At 47.5% G+C, this 19,221-nt stretch overlaps 1 protein-coding gene across 1 annotated transcript in view; it reads left to right on the top strand.

The window, feature by feature from the left end:
- Positions 1-731: 731 nt before the first annotated feature.
- LOC119454032 (receptor-type guanylate cyclase Gyc76C-like) overlaps positions 732-19,221 on the top strand; it is a 325,333-nt gene continuing 306,843 nt past the window's right edge. The window contains 1 exon segment of the mRNA XM_037716047.2: positions 732-2,215. The gene's annotated coding sequence lies outside the window, so the exon portion shown is untranslated.

Below are 19,221 nucleotides of genomic sequence, written 5' to 3'. Positions count from 1 at the left end.
GGGCGAGGGATGATGCAAACGCACGGCAATAACAAAAACAGACAACGCGCGCGAGCGCGCGCCGTCTGCACTTCTCGCGCCAGCCTAGCAGACGGAACGAAACCGAACCTCTTCCTTCCGCTCCGCGCGCGGCGGGGGAAAAACCACGTGGCCCGCCACCGCCGCCGCCGGCGGCCACGTGGTGAGCGTACGGAGGCGGGCTCAAGACGACCACGTGACGCGTCCACGTGGTACGATCACGTGATTGACGAGCGGGCGCAAAAAGAGGCGCGCGCTCGCTGCTTGATTTGAGCGCGAGCGATCGCTCCGCCGCCTACGGAGAGGAAGGGAACTTTAGCTGAAAGATAGAGAGAGAGAGAGTAAAATGGCGAGAAGGTGTATGGCGCGAGCCTGAACGGCGCTGAGGGCGAGGGTACGAGTCCCTTGGCTCGCGTGAAGGGGACGCTGGGGTGGAGGGTATTACACGGGCAGAGCGAGCGAGCCGGCGCAGGCTGGTTTTTGCGGGCCTGCTTCGTTTTGTTTGTCTCGTATTTTAATGACGAGCGACGCGCACTCTCTCTCATTCGCCCGCTCGCTCGCAGGCTGACACAGCGCGCTCCCCTCCTTTTCCTCGTTTCCAACTCTCTCGCTCTCTTATGACGTTTTCTTTCGTCTTTCTTTTTCTTTTTTTACCTCCTCGCTAGCTTCCCTCTCCCTTCCACCGGATTCTTCAGCTTTCTCCCGGGGCGGCCCGGCTGTTTTGTCGTTTGTGCATCTGTTGCCAGCGGGCCTGCCCTGCCTTGCCACAGGCCCAGCCACACAGCAGCCAACTGCCGCCGCTGCTCTGCCCGTTTGTTGGTCGTTCGTCGTACGCGCGCTCGCTCGCTCGCCACGCGCGTACCGAAGCCAAGTACTTTGCCGGCGTAGGGAGAGGAAGACACGAGCGGCGTTTTTGTCACACGGGCGTGCAACGTAGCCAGCCAGCCAGCAGCGGCAGCACCTCAGCGGTAAACTTTTGTTGCCTCTGTGCAAGCACCCGGACGCAAGCCTCGGCGACTTTTGAAACCCCGAGGGATTTGGAGACACACAGAGAGAAGAGAAGAAAGGGTGGAAAGTGCGTGTGTGCGTGATTGTCGTGCTTTTTTTTTTTGTGAGACCCACAAAACCGCGCGATCAAGCGGGACCCGGCAGCTATGGGTTAGACTACCGAAAGAAGTATTTTTCGCTGCGAAGTTGAATCGCGCTGAGCGATTGTTTCCTTTCTTTCTTTTTTCTTTTCTTTCCTCTTATTCTTTTATTGTGTTCTCTTGCTGTCCTTTAGCTCAAGGTTCTGTTGCCGGTTTCTTTGCGGTCGACTGTGTGTTTATCGTCGCGTTATCTTTGCGCCGACTGCCCTTCTTCAGCTGGGAGGGAAAGAAAGCCGAAGAAAAAAGGAACAAGAGCAGTTTGTGTTCGTCGACAGTGTCTGCTGGAAAGTGAAAAAAAAAAAAAAACATAAAAACAGGAAAAGAAGAAAAATATTGTCAGGGGAGTTCGTTCGTTCGGCTTCGCCGTAGTCGTCGTCGTGTTGCTCCGTGGCTCTACAGGTGGTTTTTGTGCTAGGCGCGCGCGCGCCGCGCGCCTGTGTGTTTTTTTTCTTCTAGTGCGCGCGCCGCCGCGCCGCTTGTGTGTGTGCGCGTCCTACAGTGTTCTGCGGAGAGTTAGTACGGCACGGGCGTACTTTGAATCAGCGACGTCGTCGTCGAGAAACATCGTGTGATGGGTGTTGCTTGATGCTTCGTGGCGGATAGCAGCGACGTGCGCAGGGCCCCCCTATCTCTTCGGCTCGACCTCCTCTGCGACTATAGTGTGTGCTGCGGCGCGGAGTGTTGTGTGTGTGTGTGTGCGTTTGTGTGTGCGTGCGCGCTCGCGCCGTCGTAGTCGAAAAAAAAAAAGAAGAAAAAAACATGATATCGGCGGCCTCTCGAAGGCGTCGTCGTCGTAGTCGTCCAAGCTCGACTGCCGCCGCCGCTCTGTGCTACCTTCGACGGCGTTACGTTGCCGCCAGCGCTGGTGGCTGTTCGCGGCGGCCCACATGACGTGTTGTGCTGGTGACGCTACTATGATAGCCGGCGCGAGGAATTCGTACGTCGAGCCGACCAAGTCAACCGCCGCCGTCAGCCCGAAGCGAACCGGCGAGGGGATAGTGACGCGTCTCTGAAAAGAAAAGAGAAAGAAATCGGCGACAACAAGACCCGTGAGTACCGTAGCGCTGTTTACACGCCGCGAATTCCTAGCTCTTTCTTTTTCACGCGTCTGAAACCACCTGACGAAGCGCGTTTTGTTGCCCGCGCGAGGATTAAGAGACGCTATATAATGTCCCATATCGATAATATGTCAGCATATTATCCGCGGACTGATATAGTAACAGGAATGAAAGCTGTACCTGCATGCCTCGGTCTTTTGCAACCGAGTCGACTGACTCAGACCCTTGAGAAACGGCTACCGCGGTGTTACATATGCGAGTCTGGCCAACAACGCATATTGCACGCTCACACGCCCCCCTTTTGGCTTCGACGTTCCGGTGTTGTGCTTGCTTTGCGAGTGGTTTGGTGCCAGAGGCTGTCGGCGGCTTTCTCCGTGTCGTTTTCTTTGAAGGCAGTTCATTCCCGGGGTCGCTCGAAACTGCCAGCAAACAGGGGAGCCTGCATGCAAAAGAAGATCTGGGTGAAGGCTTCCTACGTCCGAACTGCAGGCTGGATCCAAGTTGCGCTTCGTAAAGTTTGAATGACGCTTCAAAATAGCTGTCGCTGTTTTTTTTTTTTTTTTTTTTTCTCAATGTCGTTTTGCGCTCGGGCAGTGCGGTTTCTCGCGATCGAGTTGTCGTTCGTGCCTTAATTGTGCCTTATTATCGGCAACCCGGCGCGGTCGGCTCGTTCGCCTCTTGTTTATTTATTAACTTCACAACGCCTTCTTGCATGCGCCGTGGTTGTCGCTAGTGGAAGGAACTCGCCTAATTAAAGATATTGCGGCACCGCGATTGGCGCCCAGATTAGATACGGAGGCATTGCACGAGAGTCGTATTATTCCTTTAACGCAGAACGTGCCTTTTTTTTTTCCTGGACGCTGTCATATCGGCACAGTTTCCGCGACGGACTCGACGATGGAACTTTTGATGCGTCTCGCCGGGTATAATCGTGTTGGCCGGCGTATACTCTGCACGTACAACGACGTGCATCCCGTGTACGTTTGTGTTTATTTAGGGGCGCGCTGGTTGCGATCTAAAGGAGAGGTCGGCCATGTTTACGGACTCGACCTTCTTTTATCTGTCGCCTGGCCCCCTACGAGAGAGCGGTTGGCGCGCCAACAAAAAAACTGCGTTGCAGCCGTTGCGTCGACCTTCCGGCTCGCTTCTAATGACGACGCGCTCCGCCAAGAACGCGTTTTTTTCTCGAGCTCGGAATCGCTCGCGTTGTGTGTGTCGCTTGCGCTCGTATGTAAGGAAGGGTGAGATCGTTCAGATGCGCCGGTTATTTCCCCGATTTCTGGGAGGGTATACAAGCGACGCTGGGCTGCCGCGACTTTAGCCACGGGTTAGCAGATGTTAAAATCAGAAGCAACGGGTGTATAGCCTTATACAACAGCGTGTTGGTAGCGGTTCGTGTGCTTGCTTTGCAGGAACGGCTTACACGAAGGCGGTTGTAAAGCTTTATTGGTTTACACTTTGTGACTTGGAAGTACGCGCATGCTACCGGGCCTCTCCCGTAAGTGGTGCAATCAAAATTATGCCTAGGGCCATCTGAATTCCCCGTGCACATGTATGCTAGCAGACGTCTTAAAAAAACGGTCGTCAAAGCAAAAATTTCTGCGCGAACGCTACCAGCTTTTGCTTATACCGCGCTTACCGTCTTGTCAAGTATCTCGCGCAGAGAAAATACAAGAATTACGTGCCCCATGGTGGTATCGAACCTCTCACCCGACAAAACAGCCCGATTATCTGTGACCTCACTGTCAATGATGTCACTGTGGCACGCATACGACGTCTTGTCTAGATGTAGCACTCGTGTAGCCGACGTCGACGTCTTGTGTAGATGTAGAACTCTTAGCTGACAAAATCTAGTGTAGATGCAGCGCTCATTCATACCAGACGACGTCTCGTGTAGATGCAGCACTTATGACAGACGAAATCTTGTGTGGATGCAGTGCTCATTCACATAGCAGACGACGTCTCGTGTAGATTCACCGTGCAGCTATTTGGCACGGAGATAATAAGAATTACGTGCCTCGTGGCGGGATCATCGAACCTCGGTCTCCCGGCATAACAACCCGATGCTCTGTCCATTTGGCCACAATGGCACGCATATGTTTCCCACCTGCCCACGCCAGTTTAGCACTTCGTGAGAGACAACTGGCGCGTGCGTCACGTGACGTCGCGTAGCATGCGCCATAGCTCGAGCGTACGCGCCAGTTTTCGTTATACGAGTATGTAAGGCCACAGACGTAAGAATCACACGGGCTAATAAAACAGTCACAATTACCGCCGTCTTCCGCGTCGTTTTCTGCACGCACGGCTCTCCTGGTCATTCCACCCTCGACTAACATGAAACGTCGGCCTTTGTCCTCCTGACACCTCCGTCGACGTTTTCAGAAGTGTGCATTCGTATGTGCAATCGTTTACGTGGATATGTCGTGAAAGGCGTAGTGCGCAAACAGACACTGCATGACATTCAAGTTATTTCATGTGCGGTGTGTAAACGTGAACATTGCTTCAGATTGCATGTTGCGTTGGATGATAATCGAGACATTTGAACGCATTGGCGTTTAATTGCATAACGTTTAATTAACAGCTTCACCAGAGCTTCGCTCAACAAATTTAACAGGTGCGTATGATCCGCAACATATATATATATATATATATATATATATATATATATATATATATATATAGAACGAGAAGAAATGGAAGCGAGGGGCCCGATTATTATTAATCATATCATAAGAAGCCAACAAACAATGACACCAAGGACAACATAGGGGAAATTACTAGTTCCTACTAATTGAATTAAAGGAATTATAAATTAATGGAAATGAAAAAAAAACGGCTGTCCGCAGGTGGGGGGGGGGGGGAACGAACCCACGTCTTCGCATTACGCGTGCGATGCTCTCACCATTGCGCTAAACACACACACACACACACACACACACACACACACACACACACACACACACACACACACACACACACACACACACACACACACACACACACACACACACACACACACACACACACACACACACACACACACACACATATATATATATATATATATATATATATATATATATAATTAATTAATTATGCGGAATTAATTATGCTCGCTATACTTCCGGGGGCAGCATAATCGAAGGCGTACGTGGGCGCATCCTGTTAAGGCTATTGCATTGCAGTACCTCAGCCGTATCATGAGCACCTGTCAATGAACGTCTTCGTTTTTTTTTTCCCCAGTGCCGTACACAATGTTCCGACCGCAGAGCTTGCCGTATGAAACCTGTACAAGGATCCAGTAATCTGCTTAAGTGGCAATAACCGTGATACGGATCACAAATTGGTTTACGCGTGGTTCCATTCTGTCGGGCTGTCATCAAAGCATGCAGCGGTTATTTATCTCCCGATTTATACGAAGACCATATAATGGAACGGAGGAGCATTACATGTTGGAGTGTTTGAATAACAACACAAATATCACGCAGCACTAAAAACAAATTCAGCAGAATATTCATGAGAGTCGGATTAAAGTAAAAGTACATAACCAGCGTTACGCTACCATAAAGGTACATAATAGAGAAACAATTGCCGTTGCTCTCTTGCATCGTTATACTGCTGCTGTGCTCCGCTCTGCTATTTGCACCTGCTTGCTCCTGTCCTGCCAGTGGAATGCGCCATCAGTGTTTGTCCGCACAAATAAGGGATCACGTTGCATTTTAAGAGAATGAAATACTCAATGTAGTGAGTGTAAAAAAAAAAAAAGCTTCGCCAAAGGGGTCAGAATACGAGATAACACTTTGTAAAACCGTCACCTCACGCTGGTGTATACCAGCAAGCGGAGTTTCGCCGCGAATTATTATTGTTTGTTTTGAACACAAAATATACTAGACAGGAAAGGGAAACCGAGGAGCAGGCTGGCGACTACCACCGGAAGGGGCACAATGATTGCCTGTACTCTTCAGAAAGGAGGAGACAGAAACATATAAATGGAAGATAGGAAGAAGGGGAGGAAGGAGGAAAGAAAAAGAAAGATGACAGATCTCGAAATAATTCAGCAGAACGCACCCACAGTACAGGTAACACACAGTAGGGCCGGTCACTGCAGGTCGCGCCATTAAAGAATGTCGAAACAGGAGAAATCGCAGAAACGGCCCTGCGACTGCGATTTTCGTCGCATGCGACGGAAATCGCACTTCCGGTGCGATAATCGCAGTGCAAAATCGCACCATGTGAAACGGCCTAAATGGTGTCTGAGGTTCCGCCACCCGAAAACAGAAATGGGCTACAAGCGTGAACCTAAGTTAGATTCTTGCAGAAAAGTAAGAAGAGCGCGATGCGCCTGACCGCGTCGAGACGCACTATACCACGGAAGTCTACAAGAAGAGCGAAGCTTTACTACTCACTCCCTCTGCCAACTTAGTGGGCTCCTTTCCCTCAAAGGGGAGTAAAAAGCAGAATTTACCGTTCTAAGATAAGGTGCTGTTGGCTTTTGAAGCGAATGAAAGAATTACCTGTCCGACACTGGCGATCGTACCTAGGTCGCCCAGCGAAGCAGCCCGTTGCCCTAACGATTAGGCGACATTCGCTTCTTCTGCAGCGTAAGCATTTTCAAGCCGAGTTTCGCAGCCGCTTACGTGCGGCGAAAGCTGGCTTGCGCGGCGTCAAATTTCAGTCTAAGAACAACCATAGTGCCAAATTTTCGCTTTGAAACATGATTATCGTTGATTATAAAATAAAAGCTACCTTTCGTAACATTAGTGGAATAGTCTAAACTTATTTGCACGGTTCTCTTGCAGCCAGTAATCCGTAAATGTCGTTTCTCACGTCGCGTTTAACCGGCTCCACGTTGGCGGTCAGCTGGAACCTTGTACGACGGCGGCGGTGAAAGCCGAGCGCGTCGTCTCACCGTCACAACTTTGGCTGTAGAGGGAATATCCTGGCAACGGAGGTGTGCGAATGTGTAGCCGTGGGAACACTTGACGCACGAAGAGGTGAAAGAGCGTGAACTGGCGCAGTCTGACCTCGTCGTCCGTGCCCGCAGAGGTGCGCGACTTCGGCTGGAGACGAGGTTGGCGCGCTTTGCCTACGCGGATCCGCACGGCAGCGTGGGGAATAACTCCCTATAACCGCTGCCCTCAGTATAGACAAAAAAAAAAGCCTTGTTTGACTGTCCAGTGTCAAAAACTTTGCGGTTCTTGCTGTGGCGAATGTTCCACTGTACGAATACAGTCAAGAACACAACCGCGAATTCTCTTCGATGTTATCTTGTGGTGAATATAGGTGCATTTGTGTTGTGGCGCCAACGAGGATCGGCGGCACTACAGGGGCATCCAAAGCGAACTATGTACCCGGTACTACTCCGCTCACGCCAACACATGTATGAACAGGCGTGCGTAGACTTGTTTATTCTAAATGAAGACCAGCTAGGTCCTGCGGAAATGGTCGACACGATTTATAAAGCTCCGTAATGGGCGCATAACTGCGTAGCTTTTATCGTACTAACACCTTACTTTCTGGCAGGTCAGATCAATTGCCAGACTTGTGTCACCCTGGTGTGTTCTTTTTTTTTGTTTGTTTTCCTCAAAGTGCGCCCTGTTGATTATATGTACCATTCACATTAGTATTTGAATCCTTTCTTGTACTTTAAGCCGACACATGTATTTTCAAGAATGTTTTGTCGATATAAACTTGTCTTAAACGGCCGTATCAATAACGCGGTGCTCCACCGGGAGTCACCTCGACCACCTGCGCGGGTCCAAGCCTTTGATGAATCAGTTTCTCAGACTGTCATACATCTGTGAACGGTTTAAACAAAATATATCATTGCCGGCTTGGTACAACACAACAGAACAAACACTACAAACGCACATCAACCAGAGAGATACAAATCCAGTAGCTTTGGTTGGATAGTACTAGGAAGCTCCTCGAGTTTGCAAGTTCATTCAGAAAATCACCAGTCCTTTCTTCCCCTGTCGACAAAAGGGGGGTAAGCGAAGCTTGTCATGTGACCTTCGTGGTGATTTCCTTTCGTTCGTTCTCGCTCTCTCTATTTTTCTCTTTCTTTTCTATCTTTCTTTTCTCTTTCTCTCTTTTTTCTCCCTGGTATGTGCCATTGAGCTTGGACCCTTTCTTCACTATCACCAGGATCGGCCCACTTTTCCGTGTGACACCACCACCGCCTACACTTGTGGGTCTGTAAGGCTTCGCTTCAAAAGAGGCGATCAACCCGACTTCTCCTACTGGACATCATACACTTCTCTGAGGTTAGCGACACTTTCCAATAAAGTGTTGTCCATAGCAAGTCGGGCAACCACAACTGCATAGCGCATTGCCACGCTCGTACTCGTCTAACACTGTGCACGAGATCATTAACATAAACACATCGTACGGTATACACGCTCTTATCATTTTCTATACGGTGATGAATCGAGCGCCATATCGCGCGCACACTTCTCTCGCGGCAGCTATTTGAGATGAGTATAGCACGGCCGTGACGTCACTCATCTCGTACGTGTGCGCGAGAGGAAGTGTGCACGAGAGCACGTGCGCCCGAGAGAGCACGTGCAAGTGTCATCGCTTGCGCATGCGCACATCGTTAGGATTGCCGTGAGGCCACCGACGCAGGAATGATACGGGCGAATGATCGTTCACCTTATCCTCCTGAGACCAGAACACAACTATGGGACATAATCACTCTTCAAGGTGGTTTTTATTGTCTATTGTTATGTTGTGAACTTGAGAAATAATTTTTAAAATTTTAATACAACCGCTAGATGCCAAAAGCTGCGTCTCCATGTGCGTGGTACTAATACCATCTCCTCGTGTTTGCTGTGGGAAAAACTGCATTTCATTTCTCAAACTCAGAGATGGAAGGTGCAACTATACGTGTAGTGCATTGCCATGTTGCTGTCGCGTCCGGTTTTTTTTTTTTTTTTCTCGCAATCTTAGTGATTTCGAAACACACCTCAAGGTTGCTTTCGGCCGTCTGGGACGACACAGACGTCTAGATCAATTGAGTGTCAAAATATCTCGAAAGCGGACGATAAGAATACGACTGAACCACTTCTTTACAGTTACACATGCGCCGTACTTCATACCCAGAATGGACATGTTGCGTAATCACTTCCGAAGTGAACTTTTAAGAAAAAAAAAGTTGAAGGCAATGCGCAATGCATTGTACCAGGGGTCTTAGGAGGTTATACCGCTACATCTCGCGTTGCACTGTCCTCTTCGACGTGGTACCTCTGCTCGCAATTCCATTTCCTCGGCAAAAACGTCACATTCGACGATCACAGTCAGAGACCCCTCCCCCACTCCCCTCCGGTTACGCATTCGCGATGCTTTCGAGAAGCGGATTCAGTGCTTTTAAAGCCACACCGGCCTACGTCGGTTGAGAACCACGGCCCGGAGGCCGTCGTGCTTGAACGACGGGGACGAGTGCTGTCAAATGTGTCAGGCGGATGCGTTACAGAGCGCTATTCTTTGCCCACTCGAGAAAGGAAACTCGCGAAGTAGATGCGAAATCGTCTCTTCGCACCCGCAAACGTCAAAGCTGGTTACATTTCCGCAATTCCTCTCGGAAAGGAATACAGTACATGCGCATTCATGAATGCCACTCTAAGTCATAGATGACGTAATGGTAGGTACTACGTCACGTCGTTGGCGAGCCGTGCCGAAACCGCAGCTATATATATAGATGGGAAATCTGGGGAACAAAGGCGCCGGTTTGCGAAATAAGCCGAATTACAAGTCACCCGCATCGATGGGGTAATCTGTGGGGCTCGATCTGTCTGCAGAAGACAGCCGCCGCTGCAACGCCTTTTGTGTTACCTTTGAAACCGGTAATGATTGACGTATAATTTATGCTGCGCTCAGTATGATGCCTCAGTGTTGTGATTTCGGCACGGGAAACTTTAATCACATTCTTGGGAGGCGTTCGTGATACGTCGGGAGCAGAGTATCAGCCGTGGATTGTTCAGAAAGCGAGTAACCAAACTTATAACGTTTTGCTACTCGAATAACATTTTCATTTTTTTTGTACGAATTTGCTCTTCGTGGAAAGAAATCAAGTTTAATAAGCCGGTCTAATTTAACTTGATGTGGAACTGTGCTTCGGCTTTACAGGGTTAAGTAAATGATGTTCTTATTGTAAACCATGTACCCACTCCCTCTGTATTGCCCATTGGGCCCTGAGGGTATGATAATGATAATAAGTAGAAGTGGTCTAGCACTGGTCTAACAGGGGACGTGTTTGTTCGACCACTGCTTATCACTTCGCCTACTTCTTCCGGTAAACGTAGACTTGTTCGAAATATTAAGACAAACTTAATTCAAATTGGATCAACGGTTCTCTAACGGGGAGCAGTTTGACTTTCCGGCGTATCTGAATAGAAAAAGTCGTAGTTCCGCTTAAGGTTCCGCTTATCGTTGAAGTGTTCGTTGCGAGCGCGCTATCCGGTGTCCGACATTTATTAGATGATATAGGTTATGCATCGCCACATGCCGGGACGCGCAGATATAAGGGGTCAATGTTGTCGTTGCCAACGTGTCACTTCTCCGTGGTTCTTGCTGCGTCAGAGACGCGGATAAAGTTGAACTCGGGGCCCGACCTTTTCGAAAACAACGCGCGGCTGTATTTTTCGAACACGATTTGCATGTTGCGATTACGACAGATGCTGCATGAGTCGCCGGCCTGCACGTTTGTTTCCGTAAGAGAGTCGCTTGCTTTTTGGATACGAGCTGTCTTTCAAAGCAACGTCAAGCTTAACATGTTTTTTTTTTTTCGTCCCTTCAGGACGTTAACTTAAGTGACAATCTCTTGCCTATTTACACCAGTGTCATAACCTTTGTCTCCCCTGTACGTACCGTGACCTTATATTTCCTTGCCGTTTTTGTTTTGTTTTCTTTTTCAAGCCTTCCTTCTCCTAGGGCTTTTCTCTCCCCGATCCCCTTCGCTATGCAGAATACCATTTATGCGCTTGCGTATAGGCCAGTAGATTTCTTTGCACTACAATAAAGAGCTTGTTCTCTGTCAGCGGCCGTATGATAGAAGCGTATGTCTATATATAACGTGACATTTAGCGCTCGATCAGTTGCTCGACGATGTGAATTAAGAAGCAGCTTCGGCTCGCGGGAGTTACTTTCTAAATACGTAGGAACTGAGAAATTGTTTTTCTCTGCGACCACTACATAAATTTTGACGAGGTTCGTAGCACTTCACAGGAAAAAAAAAAAAAAAAAAAAGCTAGAAGCTATCGACTGCGGGAAGCAAATTTGTTATTCGGGTCAATTTAAAAAAATAAAATGTCGAAAATTGAGAAATTGAGAGAAGAACTCTACACACACAGTGATGTCAATTTCAGTGCACGTATCGCAGGTCGAGAAAAGTAAGGTGTGAGATATTGCAATGAAGTTCGAACGTTTCCCCCAGTAACTCGTTAATAAATAATAAATAGTGAACAATATGTATGTAATAGACACTGCTTCCAAGTATGGACTTTTGCAATACACATGTAAGGATTGTGACCTTTTCACATAAGCTCTATAGACACGTGTATCAAATTCGTCTGCCTTCAGATGCGCTAACAGACGTAGAGTTTAGAGAACTAGCGATATCTGTTTTTGGTGCATAGCTTACTGATACGTGAACTTCGTGCGGGCGCTTTCAATTATCATTTTGTCTTGAAACTTACCGATTTTCGGCAATTTTTATAAAAAAAAAGTATGGGCTGCTAAATAAAAGTTCTGCTTCCCGCAGTTGCTAAAATTTTAATTGTGTCTCTCTCTCGAATGAAACAAATTTAATTCAAATCGGTCGTCTCATGAGAGCATTTCTGCGTTTTGCGTGTATCTGAATGGATGGATCGGAGTTGGGACCCCGAGCTAAGAAAGCCTCCTCTTAAGAAATACGCAGGCAAGTTCGTGCATGACTGTGCGCTCATTAGGAGACGCGTTCAGAGAGTTCAGTTGGGCTATAGCCATCTATGCAACGTCGCTCAATTAAGCGGGTGACGACTTACCGGGTGTTTGCAATCCGCCGCGTTATAGCTCGGGGGCTATGGTGTTGTGCTGCTGAGCTCCAGGGTTTGAATACCGGTGTTGGCGGACCCGCATTTCAGGGGGGGGGGGGGGGGGGCGAAATGCACGAACTATCGTGTGCTCTGGTGTAGGTGCACATTAAGGAAGCCCATGCGGTGGAAATTAATCTAGCGTCTCGCACTGTACGAGCGAATGTGTATACAAATCTAGAGGTGTGAAATTTTCACCAGTAATCAAGTAGGAGACTGTGCAAGATGGATTATGGACAACGCATTGTATACGTTGCGGTATCTTTAAGAAACTGGCCTGCATGCTTATACTTAAATCCATTAGGACGTTATACCGCGTGGCAACCCAAGGGGAAAAAAAAGTAAAACCTCACCCGGGCGTAGCAAATGGTGTGAAAGTAATTTTGGAAATTCTTACCTAGCATAGAAGTATTTCTAACTGCAATTCGAGTGTTCTTCTGCAGGCAAAAAAAAAAAAAAAAAATCAGGCTATAAGAATTTAGTTGTATTGCCGGAGAGTGAATTACATTCGGCGTTTTAGCACGGTCGTAGTCGCTTATGACCTAACGATTGGTGTTTCTCTTTGCATACGCGCGTCAAAGCTCGCATCGAATGGTCAGGGTAGGTAATCGTGCCACTGTCGTCTTGCTGCGGCCGTCATGAACACGTTGGTCCACCTGGTGACGCTTTGGGCAACTGCAAACGACGATGCTGGGTTAGGCAGTTACTTGCAAAATGTTTCGCATAACATCGATTTCCACAATCCGTGGGACCTGCGTAATTAAAAAAAAGTGTAATAATATTTTACCGGACATTGACGTGCGATAACCGAGCACGGTCTTTCTTCTCAAGGCCTCGGGGATTTAAGACTAACAAATTTTTCTTCTTTTCTTTCTTTTTCTGGGCTCGTCGCTTTGGTTTGTGAATACCGACTTAGCAAAAGCAGGAAAAACGCAGTGGCCAACGTTTTTCAGGCATTGTTTTGAAATGCGAGCCCCGACTGACGCAGCTGCTCGTCGTCGTCTGTTTCTTGTATGCGGGTATGGCTGAGTCGTTCTGCCGGCTGTTCTCGTTCATTGCCGTAACTCCCATGTTCTGATTGTAGACATTCCAGAGATATTTATTTGTTTGTTTGTTTCTTTGTTCGTTTAAGTACTCTGAGCAGCCTCGTGGGTGCAACGTTCAAAGAGTAGCTATCCATGTACAACGCAATATTTGTACTACATATTTTCACTCGTAGAATACTAGAGATATTTTTTGTAAAGATTAAGTATGGTCAGACAAGTTATCTGGCCATGGTTGTGGCGAATGCTAATGCTAAATATCCTTGAGTAGAAGGAGTTCGAGCAAATGTCCGTGGGACAACTTTAATACTTCGGTGGAGGTGGAATAAAAAAAAAACACAAGTAAAAACGCTCGCATTGTACAGTGCATTGGGGCGCGTGTTCAAAAACACCACGTGATCAAAATTAATTTGGAGCCCCCTCCCCCTAAGGCGTGCCCCACAATCGGACCGTGGTTTTGGCTCGTAAAAAAATGGGTCAGAACTTCATTTAAGATTTAGTGTTTAACCTTATGCTCGGATGGAGGCGGTGATCAATACGGGAACAGATATACGACATAAAACGTCTGTAGCAATACTTTAAAATGCGCAAATGATTTCATTTTTTTGAGGGGGCGGGGGGGGGGGGGGGGCTTAATAAGGATTTTCTTTGTCGCGGTAGAAAGAAATGCCTGACGACGTGCGGAGATCTGGAACAAACAATGACCGAAGCGACGTGGTTCGGTCATTGAAATACGGTTGAAATGATGACGTAGTAGCTGCTTGTACGGATAACTGCACACAGTCTCGCCCAATTTCTTTATGCTCTCCGCTGTTACTTCTTTTCGTCGATTGATCCCACACTTCCACCTTCCCCTGCTGGCCGCCGTTTATGTTTCAGCAGCGCAAGCTAGACAGTTGCACTGTGGTTGGCAGCAATTCGTTTCGTTGCTCTATGAAATAAACAACCAGTTACTACTAAGGCTTGCGAAAGACGTGAGATACCAGTGTTTGAGCTTGTTTATGCGTCCTCTTAGTTTAACGCTTTTGCAGCGAAGCCGTTAGCCTCCAGTTGGTCGGAGATTTTCCGCGGCGGTGCTCACCGAAAAACAAACGGCAGCTGGGCAAGGGCTTTGTTTTATTGCGATAGCAATTATATGGACACTCAAAAGCAGATTTCTGCCATCGGCGTCGCCGTCGCCGTGAGGTTCCGCATGACATTTCGTGCGAACGCGGGCAAAACGCCGACGGCGTCGACAACAGTGCTGTGTGTTGCCGGTGCTGCTGCATGTCCAAGTTTGTACAGCGGATAAAACTACTATCCTTACTCCGTATAGCTCTCTACTAAGTTGCTATCGCAATTGATGCTTCGCCTTTCGGGTGAAACTGCGACAACTTTTTTCAGTTTACGCGTAACATGTTTGTGTGATTCTCGTGTGTTCGAATAACAGTCCGAAGCTATCACGTCTGCAGCTCGTGTGTGAGTCGTACTTTACGCGTTTGCTGGCGCAGTTTACGCTTAACCGTTAATTTAATTTAGTAATGCACTTGCGCTTGACGGAGGGCCCGAAGAGTGAGCGTGCATGCTGCGCTTCCGCAGACGCATAGAGTTTCTCACTGTATTACTTTGAGAGAAAACTGGCGCTGCTGCGCCGTGGTATCCATGGGAATGCCGGTATATCGTGACTTCGGATTGGCATCGTTCTCGGAGAGCCAGAACTGCCTTGAAGACGCGCCTGGCTGGCACCGTTCCGTTTGTCACAATGATTCATTTCCTGCTAAAACAGCACGTAAGAAACGATTTTGAGGACTTACTATTGGATGTACAATTATATGAAACGTTAAGAGTATCACCTGGCCGCTTAAGTTAGAGGGCAGTTGTTCCAAAGCGAGCGATAACCTTGTCGTCTGTTCTTGCTTCTCTTCGCTTGATTCTGCATTGTAGGTGGGTAAACTTTATTGAGAAATGTAATATGGGTGAATGAAAGCCTTTTATGGTAGATTTTACTTTAAGAACGCATCATTTGTGTAGCCATATCCACATTTTAGACGAAGCCTCGTTCAACACCAGCCAACACAAGCCCTCGTAGACACATATCCCGCCATTCCCACGAGGGCACGGCGCTTTTTTAAGAAACTCGCATAGACGGTGGCGCCAGTTTACCCTCTAGGTGTTATAGTGAGAAACTCTATGCGCAGACGTGCGTGCGCGTGTTACGCACGGTGGTGGTGGTTGCGCAACGTCGGCGACAGCTTGGCTTTACATCCACTTGGATAGGTTGGAATGGAGGCGGATTTCTAAATTCCTTTACAATCACCATATATGTAGAGCAAACGCGCCTTCTTCGGACGCGCGAGAGGCCGTGGGGGAGGGGGAGGGAAGGGAGGCGACGTTTAGCTGCGGCACCAAGTGCCTATTTATATCAGAGGCTCCAGCAACAGTCACCAACGCCGCACGCATTTTGAGCTAACGCGGGCAAAACGCCGATGGCGTCGACAACAGTTCTGCGTGTTGTTGCTACCAAAGCCGCTCACCTTACTTCGTATGACATTGCTGTGTTGCTATCGCATTCATTGCTTCGCCCTTAGGGCGAAACTGTGACATTTTCTCCTTTACAATCACCATATATGTAGAGCAAACGCGCCTTCTTGAGACGCGTGAGAGGCCGTGGGGGAGGGGGAGGGAAGGGAGGCGACGTTTAGCTGCGGCACCAAGTGCCTATTTATATCAGAGGCTCCAGCAACAGTCACCAACGCCGCACGCATTTTGAGCTAACGCGGGCAAAACGCCGATGGCGTCGACAATTTTTTATTACATCGGCTTGGCGTCATCCACGTTGGTTGGTTGAAAGGGTTATGGCAAGCTCGGTTGCGCCCGTTCGATCACCTATTGAGCTGTCGAAACTAATACCGGAGATGGGAAATTTGTATGAATGCCGTGTGATTTCTTTCTTTTTTGCCCGCGTCACAGCGCGTGCGCGTTGGATAAGTTATTTGGCGTCTGTGTATCACACGCATAGTGTCATTTATGTCCGTACGCGTGACGCGGTTCGTAAGTTTTTGCAAAGGTGCTAGTTTTCACGTACCAACAGCCTTACGGTTGTTTCAAATAACTGTAATATCCGTGTTGGTTCTTACGTTTCGGTTATTGTTTGTCGGTCAAAAAAAAAAAAAAAGGTGGGATTAGCTCGGGAGTAAAGGCTTGCAGAAGCAGTCTCTGTTAGCTAGGGCGTCGGAAGTTATATGATGCGTGTTACCAACAAGTGTAACATGTTAACACGTATGCTGCTCCGGCGTTAGGAAACAGTTTCTTGGGGCCCTTAATGAAATGTCGTTTGTGAACGTCGCAAATGGCATTAGAAATGCCGTCGAACTTCTGTTGACATTTTTTTACCAGAACGATCGACTTCTAGACTCGATAATCTGTAGAGCATCTATGCACTGTCAATTAAAGGAACAAGTTGTCTGCACATTTGTTCTCCGCGGAATTCCGGCAAAAGCGTCAAGGGACTGGTTATTGTGAAAGAGAAATCTCAACAGTTGGGCGGTGGAAGCTCTACGAAGCTGTAATGCCATTTCGTTGGCGTTTACCAATCAAACTTAACATGTGAACGCTTCTTTTTTTTTGGTAATTCAATGAGTTACAGCGAGCCTTAGTATCGTGACGTAATGAAGTGTCCGTTTATTAAATACCGATAATGAAACTGGTTGTATGTAGAAACCAGTATTTTAGTAAACTATTTAGGGCGCGCTGACAAAGCCAGTATTGTTTTTAAGGCTGAGATGATATGGACCTCCATTTAACGAAAAAAGAAAAATGACAAGTCGGAAATGACATTTTAGTGGTCGTTTTAAACGCCCAGGAAAACAAAAACGGTAAGTTAGTTTAGTTTAGACACATCTCGAGAAAATTCCTCCGGAAATCTATTTCTACTTCTTCGCTGAAAAAAAGAAATGTTCAAGTATTAGCGGAGAAACTGCTAGCCGATGTTTTTTACTTCTTGAACATTGCGATCGAAACGCGGCGCCCATGCGGTCGATGTGACGTTGTGGGTTTCGATATACTTTTGCCGATTCGGGCTGTTGAACTTGTGCAAAAGAAAGCTTCGAAAAAAATATATAGTTTTGACTTCGAGCATTTGCTTGCGTCTGAACGCAGCGTAAGCTCTATCGATAAACAATCAACCGATGTAGACGCTGTCGACATCCATAACGTCCATAAAGCCTTTTCTTCTTGATTTTTTTCCCCCAGCATTCTGCCGCTACTCACATCAAGACTGACCCCTTTTTTTTGGGTGTGTGTATAGAAGGAACAAAAACTAGGCGATGGGGAACTTAAATCTGAAGAGAGACCATGGCAAGAAAGAACAACAATTATAAGACAGAAAAAAAAAAAAACTGCACACTAGATGGTATAGGAAGACATGGGCATGGGTGGCGGGGGGGGGGGGGGGGGGGTTCAAGTTCGAAGAAAGCAAATGTATATTTTGGCTTTAAGAAGGACGTTACAAGAAAGTTAAGCATGGAAACAGCTTTTATCGAACGTAAAAGCGACACGCGCATAAGCTCGCCGCAGCCGTCTCACAAGGCGCTGTCTTATATTTCTATATATCTTATCTTATGTTATATATATCTTATCTTAACCGTGCAGGGTAGCCAACCGGAACTACCTCTGGTTAACCGCCCTGCCTTTCTATGCACAATTTGTCTCTCTCTTGTAGTATGTAAAGCTGTTTATTGTGTGTACCCTGCTTTTACACCAGTGTAAGTGCTTTAATACGTAACTTTCGACTTAATTTTTAGTGCCATCCGACTATAATTAACTGTATAGCTGCTATTAAGTGTGTAGCTGTCATTAAGTGTATAATTAAGTGTATAGCTGCAGGAACGATGGCACGGCTCGTGGGCCGCCGACTTGGCTCACGCTACGTATATACTGGCATAGCCGAGCTAAGCGACTCCTAATTTTTCGTGTGCTATTTCTACGTTTCTAAATTTCTACGTTAATTTTGTGGTAATGAGTTGATTGTCAAAAGAATGAAAGTCAAAGTAAATTTTTTTAAGTTTCGGGGCTTCAGCCCTCCCCGAAATTTTTTCCTGCTGGCATGCACCGCCGACCAAAACTACCACCGACGCCGGCAATCATTGTGGATTTTGTCTACAATGTCCTTTTCACGCTCGAAAAGACATTTCGGCACGCACATTGCGAACTCGGGCTGGATTTCGTGACAACGCCCTTGCACCTGGAGTCACGTAACGCAAGGAGCCCCATCCAAGCACAAACTTTCAACGGCTTTTCGATAGCGAGCGGGCGCGTTGCGGCATCTCGCAGCGGCCGCGGAATATACGGAGCGCATGGATTTCAATTACGAAACTTTATGAGTATAAAGTTCTCATAAACTTTTGACGCGAAAGGTGCGCTGAAATTTCCAAAGGCATGCTTTAAAAGATTTTCAATTCTAGAACTTTATGAGGTTAATGTTCTTATAAACTTGGGCCAACATGCGCGCACTGGAACGCTCGTGTCCAAGCCGTTCCACAAATGGAAGCGCGCGCTCGCAATCTCCCACACACACGAAAATACTAAATATCAGCGTGACTGTCAGCTAGCAGCTGATAATATTCTCCAAACATTTTCAGGAAGCGTGCCCAATGTGATTGATCAGCTGGACCAGGGCAGGCAAAGTAAAATAGGAGAAAACAGAAGAAATTGAACGGCCTATTATTGAGGTTTTTTTTTTCTTTTTTTTTTTTGCGGGCGACAAGGTCTGGCTCTCCGTGGCCACAGGGACAGGGGCCCTATGGATTTACGCAATGCCCCTGCTGAAAATACAGGCATTTTCAGAGTGCTTCTTCGCATGCGAGCTGATTGTGGAGATACATATCTGAAGAACCATTTGGAAAGT

Source organism: Dermacentor silvarum, chromosome 5, assembly GCF_013339745.2.
Source record: "Dermacentor silvarum isolate Dsil-2018 chromosome 5, BIME_Dsil_1.4, whole genome shotgun sequence".
Lineage (NCBI taxonomy): Eukaryota > Metazoa > Arthropoda > Arachnida > Ixodida > Ixodidae > Dermacentor > Dermacentor silvarum.
This window is presented reverse-complemented; position numbering and strand designations above follow the sequence as displayed.